This window comes from Saimiri boliviensis, chromosome 3, assembly GCF_048565385.1.
Source record: "Saimiri boliviensis isolate mSaiBol1 chromosome 3, mSaiBol1.pri, whole genome shotgun sequence".
In the NCBI taxonomy this organism is placed as follows: domain Eukaryota; kingdom Metazoa; phylum Chordata; class Mammalia; order Primates; family Cebidae; genus Saimiri; species Saimiri boliviensis.
In genome coordinates this window covers 101,035,626-101,058,252 of record NC_133451.1, presented here as the reverse complement: position 1 = coordinate 101,058,252, position 22,627 = coordinate 101,035,626, and the positions used below count along the sequence as shown (strand labels likewise).

General features: G+C 42.4%; 1 non-coding gene and 1 pseudogene across 1 annotated transcript; both read left to right on the top strand.

Moving 5' to 3' along the window:
• The first annotated feature begins 5,157 nt into the window (after positions 1-5,157).
• LOC101028836 (protein RCC2 pseudogene) lies at positions 5,158-11,636 on the top strand (annotated as a pseudogene).
• Positions 11,637-21,950: 10,314 nt separating this feature from the next.
• On the top strand, positions 21,951-22,091 carry LOC120363692 (U4 spliceosomal RNA). The gene has a single exon (XR_005579149.1). It is a non-coding gene; the product is annotated as a U4 spliceosomal RNA (small nuclear RNA).
• The last annotated feature ends 536 nt before the right edge of the window (positions 22,092-22,627 follow it).

The following is a 22,627-nucleotide window of genomic DNA, read 5'->3' as shown; positions in this document are numbered from 1 at the left end:
CATTTTGACTAAAACATTAAAGCATTATTATATAAAATATAGCACAGCAAGAAGTCAATAAGTAACTGCAATGATGCTTCCTCCACAGAGGTGATGCCTCTAACTCACATATGCATAGGTTGTTCTTCTAACACTAGTGATAGGTTTGCAATGAACCAAGGAAATGCTTTTGTTCAAGGTCCTTCATGGCCAGTGGCATGAATTTAAGTGATCCACCAACATGTCCAGACCTAACTGGTTCCTTGGCTCTGTATAATGTGGGCACTATGTGACCAAACTCTGATCAATCAGTTCAGTTTAACAGTTCCTCAGAGGGCTGCAGCCAAGCTCTTTGCAAATACGACATGAATTCATGAGCAGCACAAGAGGTTATAGTAATAGATGTCATTGACTCAACGCTTACCACATACTGTTATCCCGAACCATCATATGTCTTATTTCATTCTTACAACCACACTGTAAATTGGGCACTTTATTATTCTCATTTTACACATTAGAAAACTAAAACTCAGATAAGTAATTCACCCGGGTTCACACAGCTAGAAGGTAGCAGAGACAGAATTTGAAACTAAGCACCACACTCATCTACAAAGCTAAAATGAAGAGCCTTACAGTCAATGCAGAGTTAAAGATATGCCCAAAGTACACCATGGCACAAAGGAGAAACATTTGACCAAGGCCCTTCATTTCTCACTGTACAATTCAAGATGGTAAAAAATTTGTGACTGGACTTAGGATAGGAGGTCACAAGTCCACACAGGACTCCAAAGATCTGCCAAGTGTCTGTTTCCAATATCTGGAATTGGTCCATAGGGGATCTTGAAGGTGAAGTCTTTCCTCTCAGACCCAAACCCCAAAAATTAGGAATCATACTTGCTAAAAATATTTTCTGTCCCCTCCATCAAACATATCAAATCCCATAATAAATTGGGTCACTATCTCGTGATATTTTAATTTCAAAAACTAGTCATCATTCAATAAACCCTTCCTTCAGTATAAATAATAAACAGGAATCTATTTCTTCATTAGAGTAAATCTGACAGCAGGATGATGCCAATTATAATGGTTAAACTAATAAAAGGTATAACTCTGGAGCCAGACACCAAACACAATACACACACACACACACACACACACACACACACATACATATATATACACAAAGCACATATATACATATATATGTATTTGAACATTATACATTATATACCTGTAAATATATGAATTTTTTTTACTTTTGTGTCCTGGAACAGTAGGAAATAGCACAAAGCACATTAGGAAACATGGTAAGAACAAATCCTATGGTATGGAAGCAGCTGGCTAGAAGTAATGCTCACACTTGAAATCCTGGCACCTTGAGGAGGCCAAGGTGTGAGGATTGCTTGAACTCAGGAGTTTGAGACCAGACTGGCAAACATAGTGAGACCCCATCTCTACCAAAAATGTAAGATTTAGCCAGGTGTGGCTCATGCTTGTAGTCCCAGCTACTCAGGGGGCTGAGGTGGCAGGATCTACTTGCTCCAGGAAACTGAGGCTGCTGTAATGTAAGCTATGATCATCCCATTGCACTCCAGCCTGCTCAACAGAGCAGCAAGACTGCATCTCAAAAAAAAAAAAAAAAAAAAGCAACTAATCCATATTCCAAAATAGACAAGGATAAAATAGGATAAAATTAAGACAAAAAAAAAAAAACCTTATTGTGAGATTAAGGGGCTGTGTTGTGATATTTACTACACTCTGAGAATATTCAACCATTTAGACTGACACCACCGGTGAGAGATGTGAATCAGATAATGAAAAGAGATGCATAAGAAAAAACACTGGTAATCAGAATAAATCTTGTTAATGCTTCAATACTCCGAGTTAGAGCATTTTGTGATGGAATGACCTTCACATTCTCCTCAATTAACCAGCCCTTTCACAGTAAGGGAGGAGATAGGAATCATAGTACATAGATAACTACATGTATCATGTAAAACTGGTAGTTATAATCAAAGCTTCCGTGTAATAGTACTCCATGGTTCAGAGTACTTTTATGTACTCTCCTCAAAATAATTGTTTTGAATTCATATGTCTTCTAAATGCTGAGGGTACCTTCACATAAAAAATTTAAGCAAGCAGAACCTACCCAGGGAAAGGAAACTTAGTGTCAGTGAAAAGTAAGTAGGAATCATTTGCAATGTATTCCAGGACACCAGTGACTTCAACATTCAGATTTAATCTGAATTAAACAGAATCTGATTTAAACAGAAGTGAGAACATGGTGGGCAGGTAAAATCTGATTTAAACAGAAGTGAGAACATGGTGGGCAGGTAAAAGATATGGATGTTGGGGTATATGCAGGAAACCAAAATGTAAACACTTAGAAAACTGGCATGTGATCAAAGTGTGGTGGCTCATGCCCATAATCCCAGCACTTTGAGAAGTTGAGGCAGTCTGCTCACTTAAGGCCAGGAGGAGTTCAAGAACAGCCTAGCCAACATGGTAAAATCCCATCTCTACTAACTAAATAAATAAATAAAATTACCTGGACATAGTGGCATGCACCTGTAATCCCAGCTACCCAGGAGGCCTCTGAGGAATGAGAATTGCTTAAACCCAGGAGGCAGAGATTGCAGTGAGACAAGATTGTGCCACTGCACTCCAGCCTGGGTGACAGAGTGAGACTCTGTCTCAAAACAAACAACCTAACATTTTGATTATTTGAAAGAGTTCTTAGTTTCTGGGAGCCTCAAGTGTTCATCGACTGTTATTAAACAGACAGCCTTATCCCTGCGTATTCACATTGTCTTCTCTAAGGGTCAGTTTCTGTGACAAAAATTTCCTCTTTTTGTAAGGACTCAATTATACTAGATTAAGGCTCACCCTAATGACTTCATCTTAACTTGATCATCGGCAAACCCTATTTTCCAAATAAAGTCATATGCACAAGTACTGGGGGTTAGAACTTTAACATCTTTTGAGGAGACACTTTCAACCCATAAAAGGGGGATACAATAGAAGGAAAAACTGAATACAGGTATAACAGAGGGACTTTTCAATTCCCCAAAACCATGGAACCCAGTAAACTGCTGTGAAACTTGGAATAATTTTCTGGAAGTGATGCTGATATTCTGGGATACAGTATATTGTTTGTTTCTGCTGAATGCTTTTTAAAAACAGAGGTCTTCATAACAAAGAAACTTTCGTTTTGATATTGTTTTGAGTTTGTTTATTAATAACAGGTTTTTAGCCAGGTGCGGCAGCTCACTCCTGTAATCCCAGCACTTTGGGAGGTTGAGGCGGGCAGATCACCTGAGGTTGGAAGTTTGAGACCAGCCTGACCAACATGGAGAAACCCGTCTCTACTACAAATACAAAATTAGCCATGCATGGTGGTGCATGCCTATAATCCCAGCTACTCGGGAGGCTGAGGCAGGAGAATCACTTGAACCCAAGAGGCGGAGGTTGAGGTGAGCAGAGATCGCACCATTGCATTCCAGCCTGGGCAACAAGAGCGAAACTCCATCTCAAAAACAAAACAAAACAGGTTATTATGCAGTTAACAACAGGAATTTTATTCTTCAGTCTGTACCAAAGTCTACAAGTCAAACAGGGACAACAAATAAGTAGATAGATAACTCATAGCTTTAAATAGTAATTTCCAAGCTGAATGTGGTAGCTCATGCCTGTAATCCTAGCACTTTGGGAGGCCAAGGCAGGTGGAACCCTAAAGTCAGGAGTTTGAGACTAGCCTGACCAACATGGTGAATCCCCGTCACAAAAATTAGCCAGGTGTGGTGGCAGGTGCCTGTAATCCCAGCTACTCTGGAGGCTGAGACAGGAGAATTGCTTGAACCCAGGAGGCAGAAGTCATAGTGCAAGACCACAGTGAAGATCAAGCCACTGCACTCCAGCCTGGGTGACAGAGCAAGACTCCATCTCAAAAAAGGAAAAGAAAAAGATAATTTCCAAAGACAGGGATTTCTTACATTTTATTTTTGACCCATAATTGTGAATACTTATGGGACACAGTGTAATCTTTCAATATGTGTATACATCGTGAAATGATCAAATCAGGGTAATTACCTTACCATCACCTCAAACATTTATAATTTCTTTGTAGTAAGAACATTTAAAACCTTCTCATTATTTTGAAATGTACAGTATTGTCAAATATAGTCACTCTACTGTGCAATAGCACACCAGATCTTATTTCTTCAAACTAGCTGCAATCCTGTATGTGTTCACTAACCTCTTCTCATTTCAATTGCCCCTACCTACCCCCAACCCCACCCTGACCCTCTGGTAACCATTATTCCACTCTATTTCTATGAGATCAGCTTTTTTCTGGGCGGAGTGGCGGGGGTGGGAGGGTGGGGAATGGAGTCTCGCTCTGTCACCAGGCTGGAGTGCAGTGCCATGATCTTGGCTCACTGCAACTCCGCCTCCTGGGCTCAAGTGATTTTCCTGCCTCGGCCTCCCAAGTAGCTGGGAATACAGGCGCATGCTGCCACACTCAGCTAATTTTTTAAATTTTAGTAGAGACAGGGTTTCACCACGTTGGCCAGTATATCAGTCTCTTGACCTCATGATCTGACCCCCTCAGCCTCCCAAAGTGTAGAGGGTACACAGCAACATATACAAGCTTATGTTCAAGGCATTTGAGATTGGGCATAGAAAAATACTGAAGCACTATGTATGTTATTTGTGCATGGGAATGAAACTCCTTGGCTCTGAAAACAGGACAGGGAGTGGAGTGTGTGGTGTGATAAGGAATGCTGTAAACAGCCTCCTGAGAATGCAGTTTGAGTGTGTATAAGGTCACAGGTACCTCAGCAACCCACCTCAAATGACCATCTAGTCTATAGTTAATACGAGCCCTTTCAACAAATACTTGGTGGATGGATGCTGGGGCACTCTCGGAAGAGCTACCCTCTAACCCCACTCAGCTGGCACTGTCTGAGTACTTTGTTCTTGGCATTCACTGCAAGCCATAAGCTCTGCAACTGGTGCCCCAACATGATCGCCTTAAATTTACACATGAAAGTGAAGAGCTCATCAATTTTCAGGGAATTCTGGTAAGAAACAGTCCTGACTACCATCAGGAGGATGGGATGCACACATTAAATATAAGGGGCTAGATTCTCATGGATCAAGAAATGACCAAAGAGCAGAATGTATTTTTTTAAAACAGTGCAACAGCTACTTAAGGCTATTCAGTGCACTGCAGAGCCTGGAGCTCTACACAAGCTTATGCTCTTAATTCAGTGGGAATGCCGTTGGTTTTCTGATCAAGGAACCTTAGATTTAGAGTTACGGGAGCAGGTAGGTTGCTGCCTGAGAAGAGGATATGAGCAAGGTCATTTTACCAATGTTACATTTTGACCACCTGGGTGCTGGTACGCTCTGCGTTGTAGCCTCTCTGTCTGCCAGACTGTGGCGAGTCAAACTGCCCATCTTCTCCAACTGAAAGTAATTCAGGAGATTTAAAGGAGAAGGAAAAACAGAAACCAGAACAACAGGGAGACACTTCTCTCCCCGTATCATTCCCTTTCATGGGGAATAAGAAAGAGGCTTTTTCTAGTGAGGATAAGGGCTGACTGCAGCCTTTTGCTCCCCCAATAGAAAAGCTACCTTTTCCTCTACCCTTAAAGGGACCTGCATCTGTTGGCCTGGTTCAGGCAGCAGCACCTCTCATCCCCCTTAAGGAGATTGGAAGCAGTCCAAGGGATGGTTATTGGATAAGACGCCGGGCAGCAAACGTCTATATGATTGGGTGGTGGCATCTCCTTGACAAACTCCCCTGCTGGAGCGGTGCTTCCAGGCGGGAAGGAAGGTGGCTAATTATGATTGTCTTTCTAATATGCAAGTTCTCACCTCTTACTTCCAGTATCGGCCTTTCTGGCCTTGTCTTCTTCGGTTTCCCTGGAGTATAAGGGAAAGTTGCATGCTGCCTTCTGGGTTTTATCTCAGAAAGCTCTGGCTTTCTTGCTGCCACACAGAGGCCTGGGGCAGGAGAGTCGCTAAGATGCCATGGAGTACCGATTTGGTCACTGGCAGCCTAGGCGAGTTGCCCCTTTCTGGGTTTGTGGTGACAGAGGGGAGGCCAAGAGACACAGACCATGTTCCCAGGTGGCTGCAGTCAGCTCCAGCCTGGTCCTGAGAATTCTCTTCACCGTGGTCACTTGCCTTGGTAACTGTGCCCAGAAAGTGGCCTGCTGCTTGCTGTGCTGCTGCTTTTCCTACTTCTACCCTTCCCTGCTACCCGTCGCAAGTCACAGCTGAAAAGCAATTTCTTGTCTTCCCTGGATCCTTAAGGGAAGGGCTAAGAAACAGTCCATACGCACCCCCACCTTACTAGCCTAAGGTGGGCACCGGGGTGTGGAGCAGCCTAGAGTACCGAGCTCTGGGAGAGAAGCCTACTAATGACGGGCACTTTCCTGTAGCCACATGTTACATGCCAAAGGTGGACGAGCTCTACCAGCTACTGTTGTCTTCAGAAAATAGATGCAGCAGTGAGGAATTTTGTTCGTTTAAATAAAATGTTTAAAAACACCGTGGCTGGGAAACTTCAAAGCAGACCCTGTGCTGCATGTCTGCTCTTCCCCAGAGCCTCTCTGCTTGGGGTGGTAAAAATCATAAAAAGCCCAGTATGTTTTCAGGACCTTACCTTACAAGCTTGGCTCCAAGCGTAGGCGGTCTGGAGGATGAGGGACTGCTTTTCTCCCAGCCTCTTACCCTCTTGCCTCTAGTCTCTGTGCTTATATACGTGTACTTTACCACCTGGTTATTTTCTGGCCTCTTGCTGCTACTTGTAGTCTTCCTTCCTTCCTCTCAGGGCAAGAGCAGCAACAGGTGGCAGGCTATTAAGAAAAGAAGCTGCTTAAGGAGCCCGGAGCAGATGGGAAGAAACTGGCCATGGCCCTACTTCCCCAAGCTCAGTTCTAAGACATTCCAGCTGAGGGCTAATGCAAGTAAATAGCCAGCACCTAAAGACTTTTAAAACAAGTTTTCTTCTTTTTTTTCTTCTTTTTTTTTTTGCACACTTAAGCTAACTCAATGCAGGTTTATTATCCTCGCAACTTGCAGTCACATTCTAATAACTTTCAAGGGCCAAAATATGATAAAAATCACTTAAAATATCCATCCCTTCCATGCCTTAGTTCGACAGGTAGGCTTTCTCTTTTGCCATTTCTGTATTTTATGTGCTATTTACCTGTCTCATAATCCCTCCAAACATATACAAAAGACCACAGATTAAATGGCTTCTCTTCTCACAAAGGGGTGCCAGCATTTGTCCAGTTACAAAGATATAATCCTGCTACTCTTTTCCTACCATTAAGCAAGGAACAATTTCATACGCTTAGCTTGTAATCTCAATTGGCAAGTAGCAATGGCTGACTCTATTTATAATATCAGCTTCCATTTATCAGCCTCTAAGCTCCTGAACTTTCTAGAAACTGTTAAATTTGTGTCTATTGTTTCTGAGCCCTTGCTTCGCACCACTACTGTCTTTACAGATGGTTCAAAAAAAAAAAAAAAAACCTGAAAAGACGGCTACAGTGTGGCAAGGTGCCATGCAAAACTGGCAACACAAAATCCAGGAACATTTTAAAATGCAAGAGGTGGCGTTAGGTGCCCTAATATTGGCCTTACATACATTTTCTCACCAAGACATAAGTATAGTTAGTGATTCTGCTTATGCAGTGTATAGCATTACTCATTTAAATCTTGCACACGTGAAGGGCATTACTAATGAATCTCTACTAGCTTCGTTTCTTGCAGCACGAGAGCTCCTCTCTCCCATCATCACCATCTTTACATCACCCATATTGGCTCTCATTCTAGATTAACTGGTCCCTCATCAGAAGGGAACGCTCGCGCTGATGCTCTGGTACAACCACAAATGTGGTTTGCAGACTTTCCTGCATTTTTTCAAGCTCAAGCTGATCATGCTTTTTTTTTTATCAGAATGCTCACAGTCTTCAACAACAGTTTCATTTGACACTTGCTCAAGCTCACATGATTATTAAAACTCATCCTAATGGCCAATGGCATTCTTTTTTTTTTTTTTTTCCTTAGGGCTTGGTGTCAATCCTTGAGGTTTGGTGCCTAATGTTACCTGGCAAACTAATGTTACTCAGTATTCACCCTTTGGATGCTTTAAATTTCTCCACGTTACCATGGACACTTATACAGGCTTAATAGATGTTAGCCCCTGGACCAGAGGAAAAAACTAAAGATGCAATGGCTCATTTGTTTGAATCTATTATGATTTTAGGCCTTTGACAAACTATAAAAACTGATAATGGATCTTACTATCTTAGCGTTCAATTTACATATGCATTGCAACTTTCACATATACAACACAAAACTGGCATCCCCTGTGACAACCAGTCAGGCCATTATTAAATGAACTCATTAAAACTCTTAAGGTATCAGAGAATAGATGTGTGGATACGGAAAAAAGAAAAAAAGAAAAGAAACTCTTAAAGTGTATCTTAATAAACAAAAAAGGGGAAATACGGGGCTCTCTCCTTCAAAACAGGACCTGTTGTTGGAGAATCGACCAGCAATGATGGTCATGCCTTGGAAGTCACCTGACATTACCTGAGGACAGCTAAAGAAATTGGATCAACAAGCAACTAACTGGCTTGCCACCGTGGAAGTGCCTGCAACTGCAGAGAACCAGTTTATTATGTATCTGGCGGTAACTGGGGAAATTTCTGAGAAAGTAAGACAGCCATGGATGTTAGGGTGGCTGGTAATTCCTGTCCTATGCCAAGTAGGATCAGCTTAAGAACACGTTTATTGGAGTCATGTTCTAAATCCCCTTTTCTTTACTTTTTTTTTTTTTCTTCTTCTTTTTTTACTTCCTCTAACATGGATCATAGGAAACAATAAATCCCCTTGTTTTTAATGTTATTACATGGTGGGATGCTGACCCGCCTTTGTCATCTAATGATATTTCTTGGACAGGTCAATGGATATCCCTGTCTCACCCTTTAACTGAAAATTTGAGATGGATTAAACTTAATGACTCCTTGACCTTATGTCTAGTCATCTCCCTCTTTATTTTTCCACAGTAGCACATGACAAGTGTGTTACTCTCATTCCTCAGGATATCTGCACTATCTGCCCAAAAGGAATGCTAAGCTTGTAAATTTGACCTTTATTTCTGCTGTTACCACTCATCTTAGTGAGGTTTCTTATAAAGCTGCACAAGTGCCTCATCTTCCTCTACGCCATCCGAGTAGGAACTGAAGGTATAAGTTTGAGGCTGTCCAGTGGTCTCCGCACAGACAAGCTGCGCCACACCAGGGGCCTCTGTTTGTTAATGGCACTTTACTTGATTGGAGACCCTATGGGGGCAAATCAAACAATTGAATTTGGAAATTCCTCCAATAATTCTATCAGCGGGTCAGAGTATGGGCTTTCAGGATCTATATTACAGCTAAAATGGAAACAAGTTTTAAGCCCTGCTCATACCCCAATTTGGAGATTAGGACTTCCTTTTTTTGAAAGGGTTCTTTCACATGGTGAGTACATTACTAGTAGTGGCAACTCTACCCTCCTTTTCCACAGTAATGTTACTGTTACGGTCTGGATTTGTACTACACACCCTGATACACTTCTGCTTGGGCAAGGTGTTCCTAACATAGAGCCAAATCAATCCTTTTATAGTGCTAAAGTCTCTTCCAGTAGCTAGTATGCTACATGCTTGTCTCTTCAAAAGGTTACACAGTTAAATATAACCTGTGTCATGATTTTAAAACAGCATGCAGAATTGTGGCTGCCTGTAAATTTAACCCAAAGCTGGGAAGGAGATTCCACCTTGTAGTTATTTAGAAAAGCACACCTGCAGGGGGCTTATCACAACCATTTATCTTCTCAAGTTTCCACTCTTAAATGTGAATAAGATAAACAACTTGAAGAATGGTCACAGGAATTACACGTCCCCTTCAGCAATTACAAGAAGGCTTTCAGTGGTTAAACCCCAACACTTGGTTGTCTGGGTTAAAGATACACTTTCGGGTGATGGCCACTATACTTACTCTTTCTTGTATCTGCTAGGCATCTGCAGATGGCTGGGTGCTGCCACCTGACGCATCTACAACCAGGAAAGAACGATAGAGGCTTACCTTGCATTGGATGACTAGAATGGTCTAAGAATTAAAGAAAGGGGAGATGTAGGGGGTGCATGGCAACATATTCAAGCTTAAGTTCATGGAATTTGAGGTCGAGGCATGAAGAAATACTGAAGCACTGTGTATGTTATTTGTGCATGGGAATGAAACTCTTTGACCCTGAAAACAGAACAGGGAGTGGAGTGTGTGGTGTGATAAGGAATGCTGAAAACAGCCCCTGAGAATGCAGTTTGAGTGTGCACAAGGTCACAGGTACCTCAGCAACCCACCTCAAAGAACCATCTAGTGGATGTTTGTACTTAATACAAGCCCTTTCAAAAAATTCGTCCTTGGTGGACGAATGCTGGAGCGGACTCTCTTGGAAGAGCTACCCCCAGCCCCGCTCAGCTGGACTTGTCTGAGTACTTAGTTTCTGGCATTCGCTGCAAGTTATTAGCCCTGCACTAAGTGCTAGGATTAGCTTTTTAAAATTCCTTAAAGAAGGGGCAGCTGGAAAATGGAGACACTGAGAGCGGAATCCCCCAGACTCATCGAGGGTCTCAGCCACAAAGTAATCGTCTCTGCAGCCTGTGGGCGGAACCACACCATGGCCTTGACGGAAACGGGCTCCGTGTTTGGGCTTGGGGAGAACAAGATCAGGAAGCTGGGCCTTGGCAACCAAATACACGCTGTCCAGATCCCTGCGCAGATAATGTACATGGCTAGCCAATTACCAAAGTGGCCTGTGGGGCTGAATTCAGTATAATAACAGTGTGCAAAGGAAACCTCTATTCCTTTGGGTGCCCTCAATATGGTCAGCTGGGACACAACTCGGATGGGAAGTTCATTGCCTGGGCACAGCAGATAGAGTACGACTGTGAACTGGTGCCCAAGTGAGTAGCCATGTTCATTGAGAAGACAAAAGATTGACAGATTCTGCCTGTACCAAATGTGGCTATGCGAGATGTGGCCTCTGATGCTAACCACACGCTGGTCCTGGACTCCCAGAAGCGGGTCTTCTTCTGGGACTTTGGTGGCTATGGCTGGCTATGTCAAGCAGAGCAGAGGATGAGATGGTCTGCCGCCTGGTGAAGCTGTTTGACTTTTCTGGGAGTGGGGCTTCCCAGATCTGTGCTGGTTATACCTGCTCCTTTGCCATCAGTGAAGTAGATGGCCTGTCTGTTTTTTGGGGGTGCCACCAACACCTCCCCTGAATCTACCATACCTGAAAGCAGTGCAGGATCTCTGTGGCTGGAGACTGCGGAGCCTGGCTTGTGGGAAGAGCAGCATCACTGTGGCCACTGACAAGAGCACCATCAGCTGGAACCCATCCCCGGCCTTCAGGGTACTGAGGTACAGAAACCACAAGCCCAAGTCTTCCAGTGCAACCCAGGAGGTAAAGACTCTGGATGGCATTTTGTCAGAGCAGGTCGTCATGGGCTACTCACACTCCTTGCTGATGAAAGTGATGACGAAAGCGAGACTGAGAAAGAGAAGATCAAGAAACTGCCAGAATACAACCCTTGAATCTTCTGATGCTCCTGGGACTCCTCCAGCTCCACACCTCTCATGGCAGCTGTCCTTTCCGTGCGCACTGGGATGTGAAGTCAAACGAGGAATTAAAGCAAAAGTTGCCGGGCACGGTGGTTCACGTCTGTAATCCCAGCACTTTGGGAGGCAGAAGCAGGTGGATCACCTGAGGTCAGGAGTTTGAGACCAGCCCCACCAACGTGGTGAAATCCCATCTCTACTACAAATACAAAAAATTCACTGGGCATGGTGGTGGGCACCTGTAATCCCAGCTATTTGGGGGACTGAGACAGGAGAATCACTTGAACCTGGGAGACGGAGGTTGCAGTAAGCCAAGATCACGCCATTGCACTCCAGCTTGGGTGACAAGAGTGAAACTCCATCTCAAAAAAAAAATGCAAAAGTTGACCAAAGGTGCATTTTTATTTAGACTCCCTGAGTTTCCATTTTATAAGTGATCCAACATTAAGCACCTTTTTTCTGTATGCTTTCCAAAGTGTGTTTTTCTTCCTCTTAATATTGAATTAAAATATTTTCTTATAGTTGACTTACCATTCCTACAAAAGAGACAGAAACTTTGAGAACTTGGAGCAATCTAGGTTGTTTTAAAGTTTTTTCTTTCTCCGTCTCCTAAATACACTCCCCTAAAACACCCCTTTCCAGATATAATTAGCATGGTGATCCAAACGGATGCTACATGGAAGACGAATCATCATTTACTCAGGGGAAAAAAAAAAAAAAAAAAAAAAAAGATGTCCCTTACAGGAAGCAGCAGTAGCTAGGCGAAGGCAGTCCCTGCCAGCCGGCCTCCATCCAAAATCATGCTCACATGCTTCAGAAGCATCCATGACACTCCTTTCCCACGTTTTCTGACACATCAGCCGAGGCCAGTATTGGTCTGTTTTTCTCCTTGGCACCCACACCCTTCTAGCTGTGACATAGAATCTACAGCCATGTCCTCCCTGGTGGGGGGTGGGGTTGGGGGTTTGTGTTTACCCATTTATATCTACTTTAGCTGTAAAAGAAGTCCAAATGAAAATCAGGTGATGGAGCCATGGGGACTTGGGGTGGGGCAGAAGTGGAAACTTTTGTATCAATTAAGTCTGCTTCGTGGCTTTCTGTGGAGCCAAGGCTGGGCCTTGTCATGCATACTCGCCAATTGATCAGCCAGCAGTCGAGTGCATTCTCCAGTCCTTGCAAGAAGGATCAGCCCTTTCGTAGCGGCCTTGATCACCTTGTGCTTTGGTCTCTTTTTCTTGCCTGCCTGGATCCTGCCTCGAAGGGTCTGTCGTGTTCCTGAGACTCAGTTTATTGTTCTGCTGACCCAGCTCCCTTTAGTCATGTTTGCTTGGCTCTGGTACCAAGTAGAATTATCAAAGAGTCCCCTTCCTCACATGTCAGCACGGATGCTGTGACTGCCAACAGGGTCCCTGTCAAGTGCCCATGCCCAAGCTCACCACCGCTGCCCTGTGCTTTGCGCTAAGTGAGTTACGACGTGCCCTTCCCTGAGCCCTCTTCTCCCCTGGACCCAAGAGAGGTGACAGCTCTGGCTGAGGCTCTTGGTTTCCAGAAGGTCTGGACTGGTTTGGGTGCTTTGAAATATATATTTAGTTCAGTGGTGCTTATGGGGGAGATGGAAATAGAACTTAAGTGTGAGACTTGGGTGGATGGGAAAGTTAAATACTGGTCTCTTCAAGTTTTCTTTTCTTTTGCTGTTGTTGCCACTTATCACTGTCTCCATGTTAAAAAGCCAAAAACAATCTAGTTGTTGTTGCTTTTTTTCCCCATTTTCCACCCAATCACTCCTCTTACCGTGACTCCTGCGTGGTGGAAGGCATGTAGCAGTGTCTGTCCTGGCAGTCCAAGGCCCTGTGGGAGGAGACAAGCCTGCATCTCGCTAAGACTCAGTCTGAGTCCACGCTCATGTCTTGTTCTGTGTTCAATGAGTAGTCCAGGGGAGAAGCTTCTGCCACTTCCGAGCTTTACTAAACTAACCTGATTTGTTCAAATCACCCCAAAACCACCATCTCTGATTCATGTTTCCATATGACAGCCTGATCTGTTTGCCTGGACAGGTTTCTTTCCTGGAACACAGCCCAAGCACCTGTGCTCCTGGCACCCTTGAGGTCTCTCCTTTGAGTCATGATCACTGAGAGGGTTAAGGAAGCAGCACTCATGGTTTCAGCCTTTGCAGGAGCCACTCTAGGCAGAACTGGGCTTAGATCTTCCCGTGACCTCATGTAAACCCAACAGCCAGGCTCTTCTGGAACCCTTGCCAGGGACGGGAGCAGGAAAAGGACATTCAAAGTGAAGACTGACTTGTCCCACATCTCCTTTTGGCTTTGATTGAAAAATGAACTTCCCAGTGGGTTAAATTTAAAACAAGGAGTTTGGGGGAAGGGCATATTGCAATCCTAGAGAAAGGTACACAGTCGCCCAGCTGGGAACGTGCTTGGCACTGACCCCACGGGCATCTGATCGGTCTTCCAGCTCAGGAAAAAGAATTTGAAAGAGGCTTAGAGTGAAGCAGAATCAAAGAGGAGGTTATGATTTGGTCAAAGGTGCCTGGTTTAGTACTATAATTGTCTTATTATATGCATACATATCTACATACATACATACATACATATATATATATTTCTTGCAGTAAACATTTTATTTATTTATTTATTTATTTTGAGACAGAGTTTCTCTCTTGTTGCCAGGTTGGTGTGCAATGGCACAATCTCAGCTCACTGCAACCTCCACCTTCTGGCTTCAAGCGATTCTCCAGCCTCAGCCTTCTGGGACTACAGATGCCTGCCACCACCAGCTAATTTTTTTTGTATTTGTAGTAGAGACAGGGTTTCACCATGTTGGCCAGGCTGGTCTTGAACTCTGGACCTCTGATCTGCCCCCCTCGACCTCCCAAAGTGCTGGGATTATAGGTGTGAGCCACTGTGCCCAGTCTAATTTTGTATTTTTAGTAGAGATGAGGTTTCTCCATGTTGGTCAGTCTGGTCTCGAACTCTCAACCTCAGGTGATCTGTTTGCCTCAGAAGTGCAGGGATTATAGGCATGAGTCATGACGCCCGGCCAGAGTAAACACTTCACATAAGTGGCTTTTTATTTTTGTTTTGTTTTGTTTTGTTGAGACAACATCTCACTCTGTCGCCCATGCTGGAGTGCAGTGGTGCGATCTCTACTCACTGTAACCTCCATTTCCTGAGTTCAAGCGATTCTCCTGCCTCAGCCCCTTGAGTAGCCGGGATTACAGGGTCCTGCCACCATGCCCAGCTAACTGTTGTATTTTTAGTAGAGATGGAGTTTCTCCAAATTGGTCAGGCTGGTCTTGGCCTCCCAAAGGGCTGGAATTACAGGTGTGAGCCACTGTGCCCGTTTTTGCCCATTTTTTCAATCATACTATTTATTTTCTTGGTATTAATTGTCTGAGTTTCTTACATATTCTACACATTAACCACTGGTCAGATGCAGTTATTGTTTCTTTGGCTTTGCAGCTGTTCAGTGTTGTATAATCCTACTTGTCTATTTTTGCTTTTGTTGCCTATAAGTTTGAGCTGTTATCCAAAAATATCTTTTCCCAGATCAACGTTATAAAGCATTTTCCCAGGGTTTGCTTCTAGTAGTTTCATAGTTGCAGTGCTTTTTTTTTTTTTTTTTTTTTTTTGGAGATAGAGTCTTGTTATCACTTAGGTTGGAGTACAATGGCGTCAACACAGTTCACTGAAGCCTCAATCTCTAGAGCTCAAGCAATTCTCCCACCTCAGCCACCCAAGTAGCTAGAACTACAGGCACTTACTACCATACCTGGCAAAGTTTTTAAATTTTTCGTAGATAAGGGATCTTTGCTTTGTTACTCAAGCTGTTCTCAAACACCTGGCCTCAAGCCATCTTCCCACCAAAGCCTCCTAAAGTGCTGGGATTACACGGGTGAGCCACCATGCCTGGACTACATTTGTCTTTAATCCATTTTGAGTTGACTTTTGTATACATTGAAAAATAAGGGTCTCTTCAATAAATGGTGGTAGGAAAATTGGATATTCACATGCACCATTTATTGAAGAGACTGACTTTATTGTCGAGACTACCACCGCTTATTGAAGAGACCACCTTTTCCCCAATGTGTTTGTGATGTCTTCATTGGAAATCAGTTGGCTATAAGTGTGTGAATTTTTTCTATGTCCTCTATTCTGTTCCATTGGTCTATGTGTCTACTTTTATGCCAATACCATGCTGTTTTGTTTATTACTATAGCTTTGTAGTATATTTTGAAGTCAGTTTTAAAAACAAAGACAGTTTTTATTTTATTTATTTATTTATTTAGAGATGGAGTCTCACTCTGTTGCCCAGGCTGGAGTGTAGTGGTATGATCTTGGTTCACTAAAACCTCTACCTCCTGGGTTCAAGTGATTCTCCTGCCTCAGTATCCTGAGTAGCTGGGATTACAGGTGCCACCAGATGTGGCTGATTTTTTGTGCGTTTTCAGTAGAGATGGGGCTTTACCACATTAGCCGGGCTGGTCTCGAACTCTAAACCTCAAGTGATCTGCCCGCCTCAGCCTCCCACAGTGCTGGGATTATAGGCATGAGCCACTATGGCCAGCAAAGATAGTTTTTAAATTATGAAAGGGCCAATGTGCAAACCCAGTTAGATTTCACAGCCCACTTATATAGCATTTATTCCCTAGACAATAATATATGAAAACGTATTTTTCTTCTTCAAGATTTCTCACATGTTAGTTTTTTTTGTTTTTTTTTGTTTTGTTTTTTTTTTTGTTGTTTTTTTTTTTTGAGACGGAGTTTCGCCCTTGTTACCCAGGCTGGAGTGCAATGGCGAGATCTCGGCTCACCACAACCTCCGCCTCCTGGGCTCAGGCAATTCTCCTGCCTCAGCCTCCTGAGTAGCTGGGATTACAGGCACGTGCCACCATGCCCAGCTAATTTTTTGCACTTTTAGTAGAGACGGTGTTTCACCATGTTGACCAGGATGGTCTCGATCTCTCGACCTCGTGATCCACCCGCCTCGGCCTCCCAAAGTGCTGGGATTACAGGCTTGAGCCACCGTGCCCGGTGATATGTTAGTTTTTAATGCCAAAGAAAATATTACATAATAAAACAATGCAAAAGAGTATAGAATTTTGGTATTTTTACACTATTTATAATCCCATTAAACTTTAATTTTTTAATAAAGTTATAATATAACTTTGTTTCACCAAGTTATAATATAATTGTAAACCAGAAACCCTTACATTGGTGGTATTACTCAATGAACTAAAAAAGTTATCTCTCTGAATATTTAGAGTCTCATTAATAATGAAAAAGAACATTGGGTTTATTATTAGTAACTGGTTTACAAAAGGGATCAAGACGCGTTTACGTAAAATTAAATAGTGTATTTGATGTACGGAAAAAAATGGACTGGACTTTACTCCTGAATCAGTAAAGATATCCAATCCTTCATTTTATTCAAGATTTTTAAAGTAATTCTTCTAAATGTGAAATTGAAAAATGTCCATAATTTGCCTATTTTTCTTTATCATTATTCCTATCCTTTCTGCATTAATGGCAAATCCCACAGTAAGAAACATTATAATTTAAGTTTGAATTTTTAAAGAGTTTTCTACCTCATTCATATCTGACTTCCCATATACTATGCCTAACTGATAAAAGTTATTTCAATCTAGTGCAGAATTCTGAGGGATTAAGGTATTTTTATGCACATACCACCAATAGAGAGCAGACCCTGAATGCCAAGGCAAGTTATATATCCTTCAGTGCCCTTGAGCCCAGTTTCTTACAAGCTTACACATAACAAAGAATTACAGCTGTCAGTTTTTCCACTTCGTCAGTGACCCCAAATCTAATGCACTTATTTGAAATATATTTTCTCTACACATACGTCTTATCTTTCAAATAATTTTCTGTTTTTAAGAAAATGTAACAAAAAGCAAGTAAATAAGCAAACAAAATGTTTCTACAAGTCCCAGATCCAAATAATGCAAGGATCAGAATAAGACTTCACATATACAACTAGCAGGTTTTTCTTGTAAGTCCAAGGAAAGATGTGTATTAGTAAAATCCAGATGCTCGGTGTGGTGGCTTACGCCTGTAATCGCAGCACTTTGGGTGGCAGAGGTGGGCAAATCACCTGAAGTCAGGAATTCTCTCTCTCTCTTTTTTTTTTTTTTTTTTTTTTTTTTTTAAGACACAGTTTTACCATGTTGGCCAGGCTGGTCTTGAACTCCTGACCTCAGGTGATCCACCTGCCTCGGCCTCCCAAAGTGCTGCGATTACAGGCGTGAGCCACCACAGCCAGCAGAGGTCAGGAATTCAAGGCCAGCCTGGTCAACGTGGTGAAATCCCGTCTCTACTAAAAATACAAAAATTAGCCAGGCGCAGTGGCACGTGCATGTAGTCCCAGTTACTCAGAAGGCTAAGGCAGAAGAATCGCTTGAACCTGGGGAAGAGGTTGCAGTGAGCCGAAATCGCACCAGCCTGGGTGACAGAGAAAGGCTCCATCTCAAAAACAAAACAAAAATCCAGAAATCTAGGTGGTAACTATGTAAACATTTATATTTCAATTAAAATAATACGCTCTTAACAAGTATATTTGCCACAGGAAGTCCCATCTAATGAAAACTGGCATAAGGAACTTGCTTGAGTGTTAATAAATTCTTAACTTTTAAAATTAAAATTTAAAAATTTAATTAAATTTTAAAATTAAATGAATTTTTAGGTTCTTTTAAAAATAGTAATATTACATTTTATAAAGTCACCTTTATCAAATTGAGAGCAAGTTCTAAAAATTCAATTAATATAAAATTATTTCATTATATTCCAAAGGTGAAATTTATTTAATATTTTTCTCCTATCTTTCTCAAGCTCTCTCTCCCACCCTCACAATTTAAGTCAGAAACACTTCAAGCACACAACTTATACAAAGCACCAGAATAAGATTAGGAAAACAGCCCCGCCAGGCATGGTGGCTCACACCTGTAATTCCAGCACTTTGGGTAGCCGGGGCAGGCAGATCTCCTGAGTCCAGGAGTTCAAGACCAGCCTGGGCAACATGGTGAAACCTCATCTCTACTAAAATAGAAAAAATTAGCCAGGCGTGGCAATGTGCGCTTATAATCCCAGCTACTCAAGAGGCTGAGGTAGGAGAATCGCTTGAACCTGGGAGGCTGAGGTTGCAGTGAGCCGAGATAGTGCTTGAGATAGTGCCTGGGTGACAAAGAGAGACTCCGTCTCAAAAAAAGAAAAAAAAAGAGCCTGAGTGTGGTGTCTCAGTCCTGTAATCCCAACACTTTGAGAGGCCAAGGTGAGAGGATCACAAGGTCAGGAGTTCGAGACCAACGTGGCCAACATGGTGAAACCCTGTCTCTACTAAAAATACAAAAATTAGTCAGGCATAGTGGCAGGCACCTGTAATCCCAGCTGCTCCGGAGGCTGAGGCACAGAATTGCTTGATCCCGGGAGGCGGAGGTTGCAGTGAGCTGAGGTTGTGCCACGGCACTCCAGCCTGGACAACAAGAGCAAACTCCATCTTAAAAAAAAAAAAAAAAAAAAAAAAAAAAAAAAAAAAGGCTGGGCGCAGTGGCTCAAGCCTGTAATTCCAGCACTTTGGGAGGCTGAGGCAGGTGGATCACAAGGTCGAAAGATCGAGACCAACCTGGTCAACATGGTGAAACCCCGTCTCTACTAAAAATACAAAAAATTAGCTGGGCATGGTGGTACGTGCCTGTAATCCCAGCTACTCAGGAGGCTGAGGCAGGAGAATTGCCTGAACCCAGGAGGCGGAGGTTGCGGTGAGCCGAGATCGCGCCATTGCACTCCAGCCTGGGTAACAAGAGCGAAACTCCATCTCAAAAAAAAAAAAAAAAAAAGGAAGAAAAGAAAAAGAAAACAAGGTTCCCACCTTCAAGGTATGTGCAACCTATGTAGCAATATAAAATCAACGCGTTTGAAATGTTTCAGTAGCATAAAATAAATTCTATATTAGTGGCACAAAGAAAGTGTGGGGAAAACTGAAAAGAAACATAGATAGTTACTGAACTAAAGGTTCTGAAACTGAGGAAAAAGTGCTTTTATATTATCTACATGGTTTTTGAGCCGTGAATCAGGGTTTTCTTAGTGAATGATTACATTCCGACTAGGATTTAACAGAGGTTCAGTTCCAATTGAAAATGAATTTGTTTCTGCACAAATTCATTTTCAATGGTAGATTTTTAATGTCGATTGAATGGTAGATTTTGCCATTTTTCAATGGTAGATATTTAATATATAAAAATCTTTTGGCTGGGTGAGGTGGCTCATGGCTGCAATCCCAGTACTTTGGGAGGCCAAAGCAGGGGGATCACCTGAGGTCATGAGTTCAAGACCAGCCTGATCAATATGGAGAAACCCCGTCTCTACTAAATATACAAAAAAAAAAAAAAAAAAAAAATAGCTGGGCATGGTGGTGCATGCCTGTAATCCCAAGTACTTGGGAGGCTAAGGCAGGAGAATCCCTTGAACATGGGAGATGGAGGTTACAGTGAGCTGAGATAGCACCATTGCACTCCAGGCTAGGTAACAAGAGTGAAACTCCATCTCATAAATAAATAAACTCTTTCTGCCTCGAGCTGGAGGCAGGAAGCTTGGATTCTAGTCCCTGTTCCTCACTTCCTATGAGGGATTGGCAGCAAGGCAACTCACTTTTCTGAGCTTGTTTTTATAGATCGGGTAAAATTCGGATGAAATTTTATGTGAAATGATTTTTTTAAATTAATTTATTTATTTTATTCAGTCCCTGTAGAGACTGCCAAAAATCACGAACACCAACTGTATTTCACGTCATCACAGCGGGGTATTGGGAAAGGTTTTCACTCCTTTTCCAAACTCCTGTTTGGGAGTGGACTGGAGTCTTAGACTGTCCCCTGATAACAGTGGTGGCTTTGGGCCATGGTGACCCTCAAAATCAGAAGAATTCAAAAGGAGGGGTTCTCAGAAAATGGAGCACCTAATAGTTCTGCTGGAACACATGGGACAATCAATCATTTTTATTCCATGACAGAATGTAGTTAAGATTACGGAAAACAAGGCCGGCGCGGTGGTTCACTCCTATAATCCCAGCACTTTGGGAGGCCTAGGCGGGTGGATCACAAGGTCAAGATATCGAGACCATCCTGGTCAACATGGTGAAACCCTGTCTCTACTAAAAATACAAAAATTAGCTGGGCGTGGTGGCACACGCCTGTAGTCCCAGCTCCTTGGGAAGCTGAGGCAGGAGAATTGCTTGAACCCAGGAGACAGAGGTTGCAGTGAGCCAAGATCGTGCCATTGCACTCCAGCCTGGGTAATGAAATTCAGAGTGAAACACCATCTGAAAAAAAAAAAAAATATATATATATATATATATATATATATATATATATATGGAAAACACCCTCTGCTTTCTCCTTTCAACCTCTCCTAATCACTAAGTGTGTTCACTGAGGTACAAAATAAGAAAGTAGTTAAAGGATTAAAAAAAAAGGTACATTTGGAAATAAAGGAGACTGTATTTTCTTTTATTTTTGAGTATGAAAGCATTTATAGAGCCAGGTGCAGAGGCTCACGCCTGTAACCCCAACACTTCAGGAGACCAAGACAGGAGGATCACTTGAGCCCAGGAGTTTGAAAGCTGCCTGGGCAACAAAGTGAGACAAATCTACAAAAACCAATATCTACCAAAAAATGGTAAAAATTAGCCAGGTGTGGTGGCATGCGCCTGTAGTCCCAGCTACTCAGGAGACTGAGGTGGGAGGATCGCTTAAGCCCAGAGGTCAAGGCTGCAGTGAGCTATGATCATGCCACTACACTCCAGCCTGGGCGACAAAGTGAGACCCTGTCTCAAATAAAAATACAAATTAAAAAATCTACAAAGAACCTATAAATATAATGCCTATATGCCCCCTCTACTCTCTTCAAAGTTATCCAAAAAGCACATAGTTAGTGTAACTCCACATAATAATCTCCCCAAAACTCTATCTTCCTTCTTCAAATTATATACCACTGCAAATAATTAGCAACATTTGACTATTATACATTTTATAACCTTTCTTCTATAAAGTATCTTGCCCAAATGCTACCCCCACTGTAAAAGGAAAAGAATCAGATGCCTAAGATCTTCGGCATTACGACAACTAAAATAACTAAAAACATGCTCTAGGTAAGCCTTGAGGTCACACCTAGTAATAGAATAAGTGCACTTACTGCTGTTAACATTATTATCAACCTGTCACACAATAACTTGCCTTTCGGACATTTCCCAACTTAAAAATCATTTCACAGCTTTGCGTACTGGCAGTATCATAGCCAATAAGGTTTAATCGAGGCGAAGTTATTGCAAATTGAAAACTTTTCCCAATACCCCGCCATGATGACTTGAAATATAGTCGGTGTTGGCAATTTTTGGCAGTCTCTACGGGGACTGAATAAAATAAACTAATTAATTATTTAATTAATTTAAAAAATCATTTCCCATAAAATTTCATCTGAATCTTACCCAGTCTATAAAAACAAGCTCAGGAAAGTGAATTGCCTTGCTGCCAATCCCTCATAGGAAGTGAGGAACAGGGGCTAGAATCCAAGCTTCCTGGCTCCCGCTCCAGGCAGAAAGAGTTTCAGATGTCTCACGAGACCTCTCAAGAAAGCTGAAGCTGTCAAATAATGAGTTAATATCAGGAGGTTCGGAACCATTTTAATCCAAGATTACAGCAAAGTGCAGGTGGTGCACATTCAGGAATAAGGAACCACTAGCCCTACATGCATCCTGGTAATTCAGCACTACTAGTTTATTATCTTCCTGAAACTGCAGGTGGGAAACTGGTTTGGGTCAGAAATAATTGACTAAAATAGCCTAGCAAATTAACAGTAAGAACCAACATACGGAACATTTACCATTCATCAGGATTATTAATTTATCATTCCTCCCTGCAGAGTCCGCTACCCTATTTTACCTGAGGA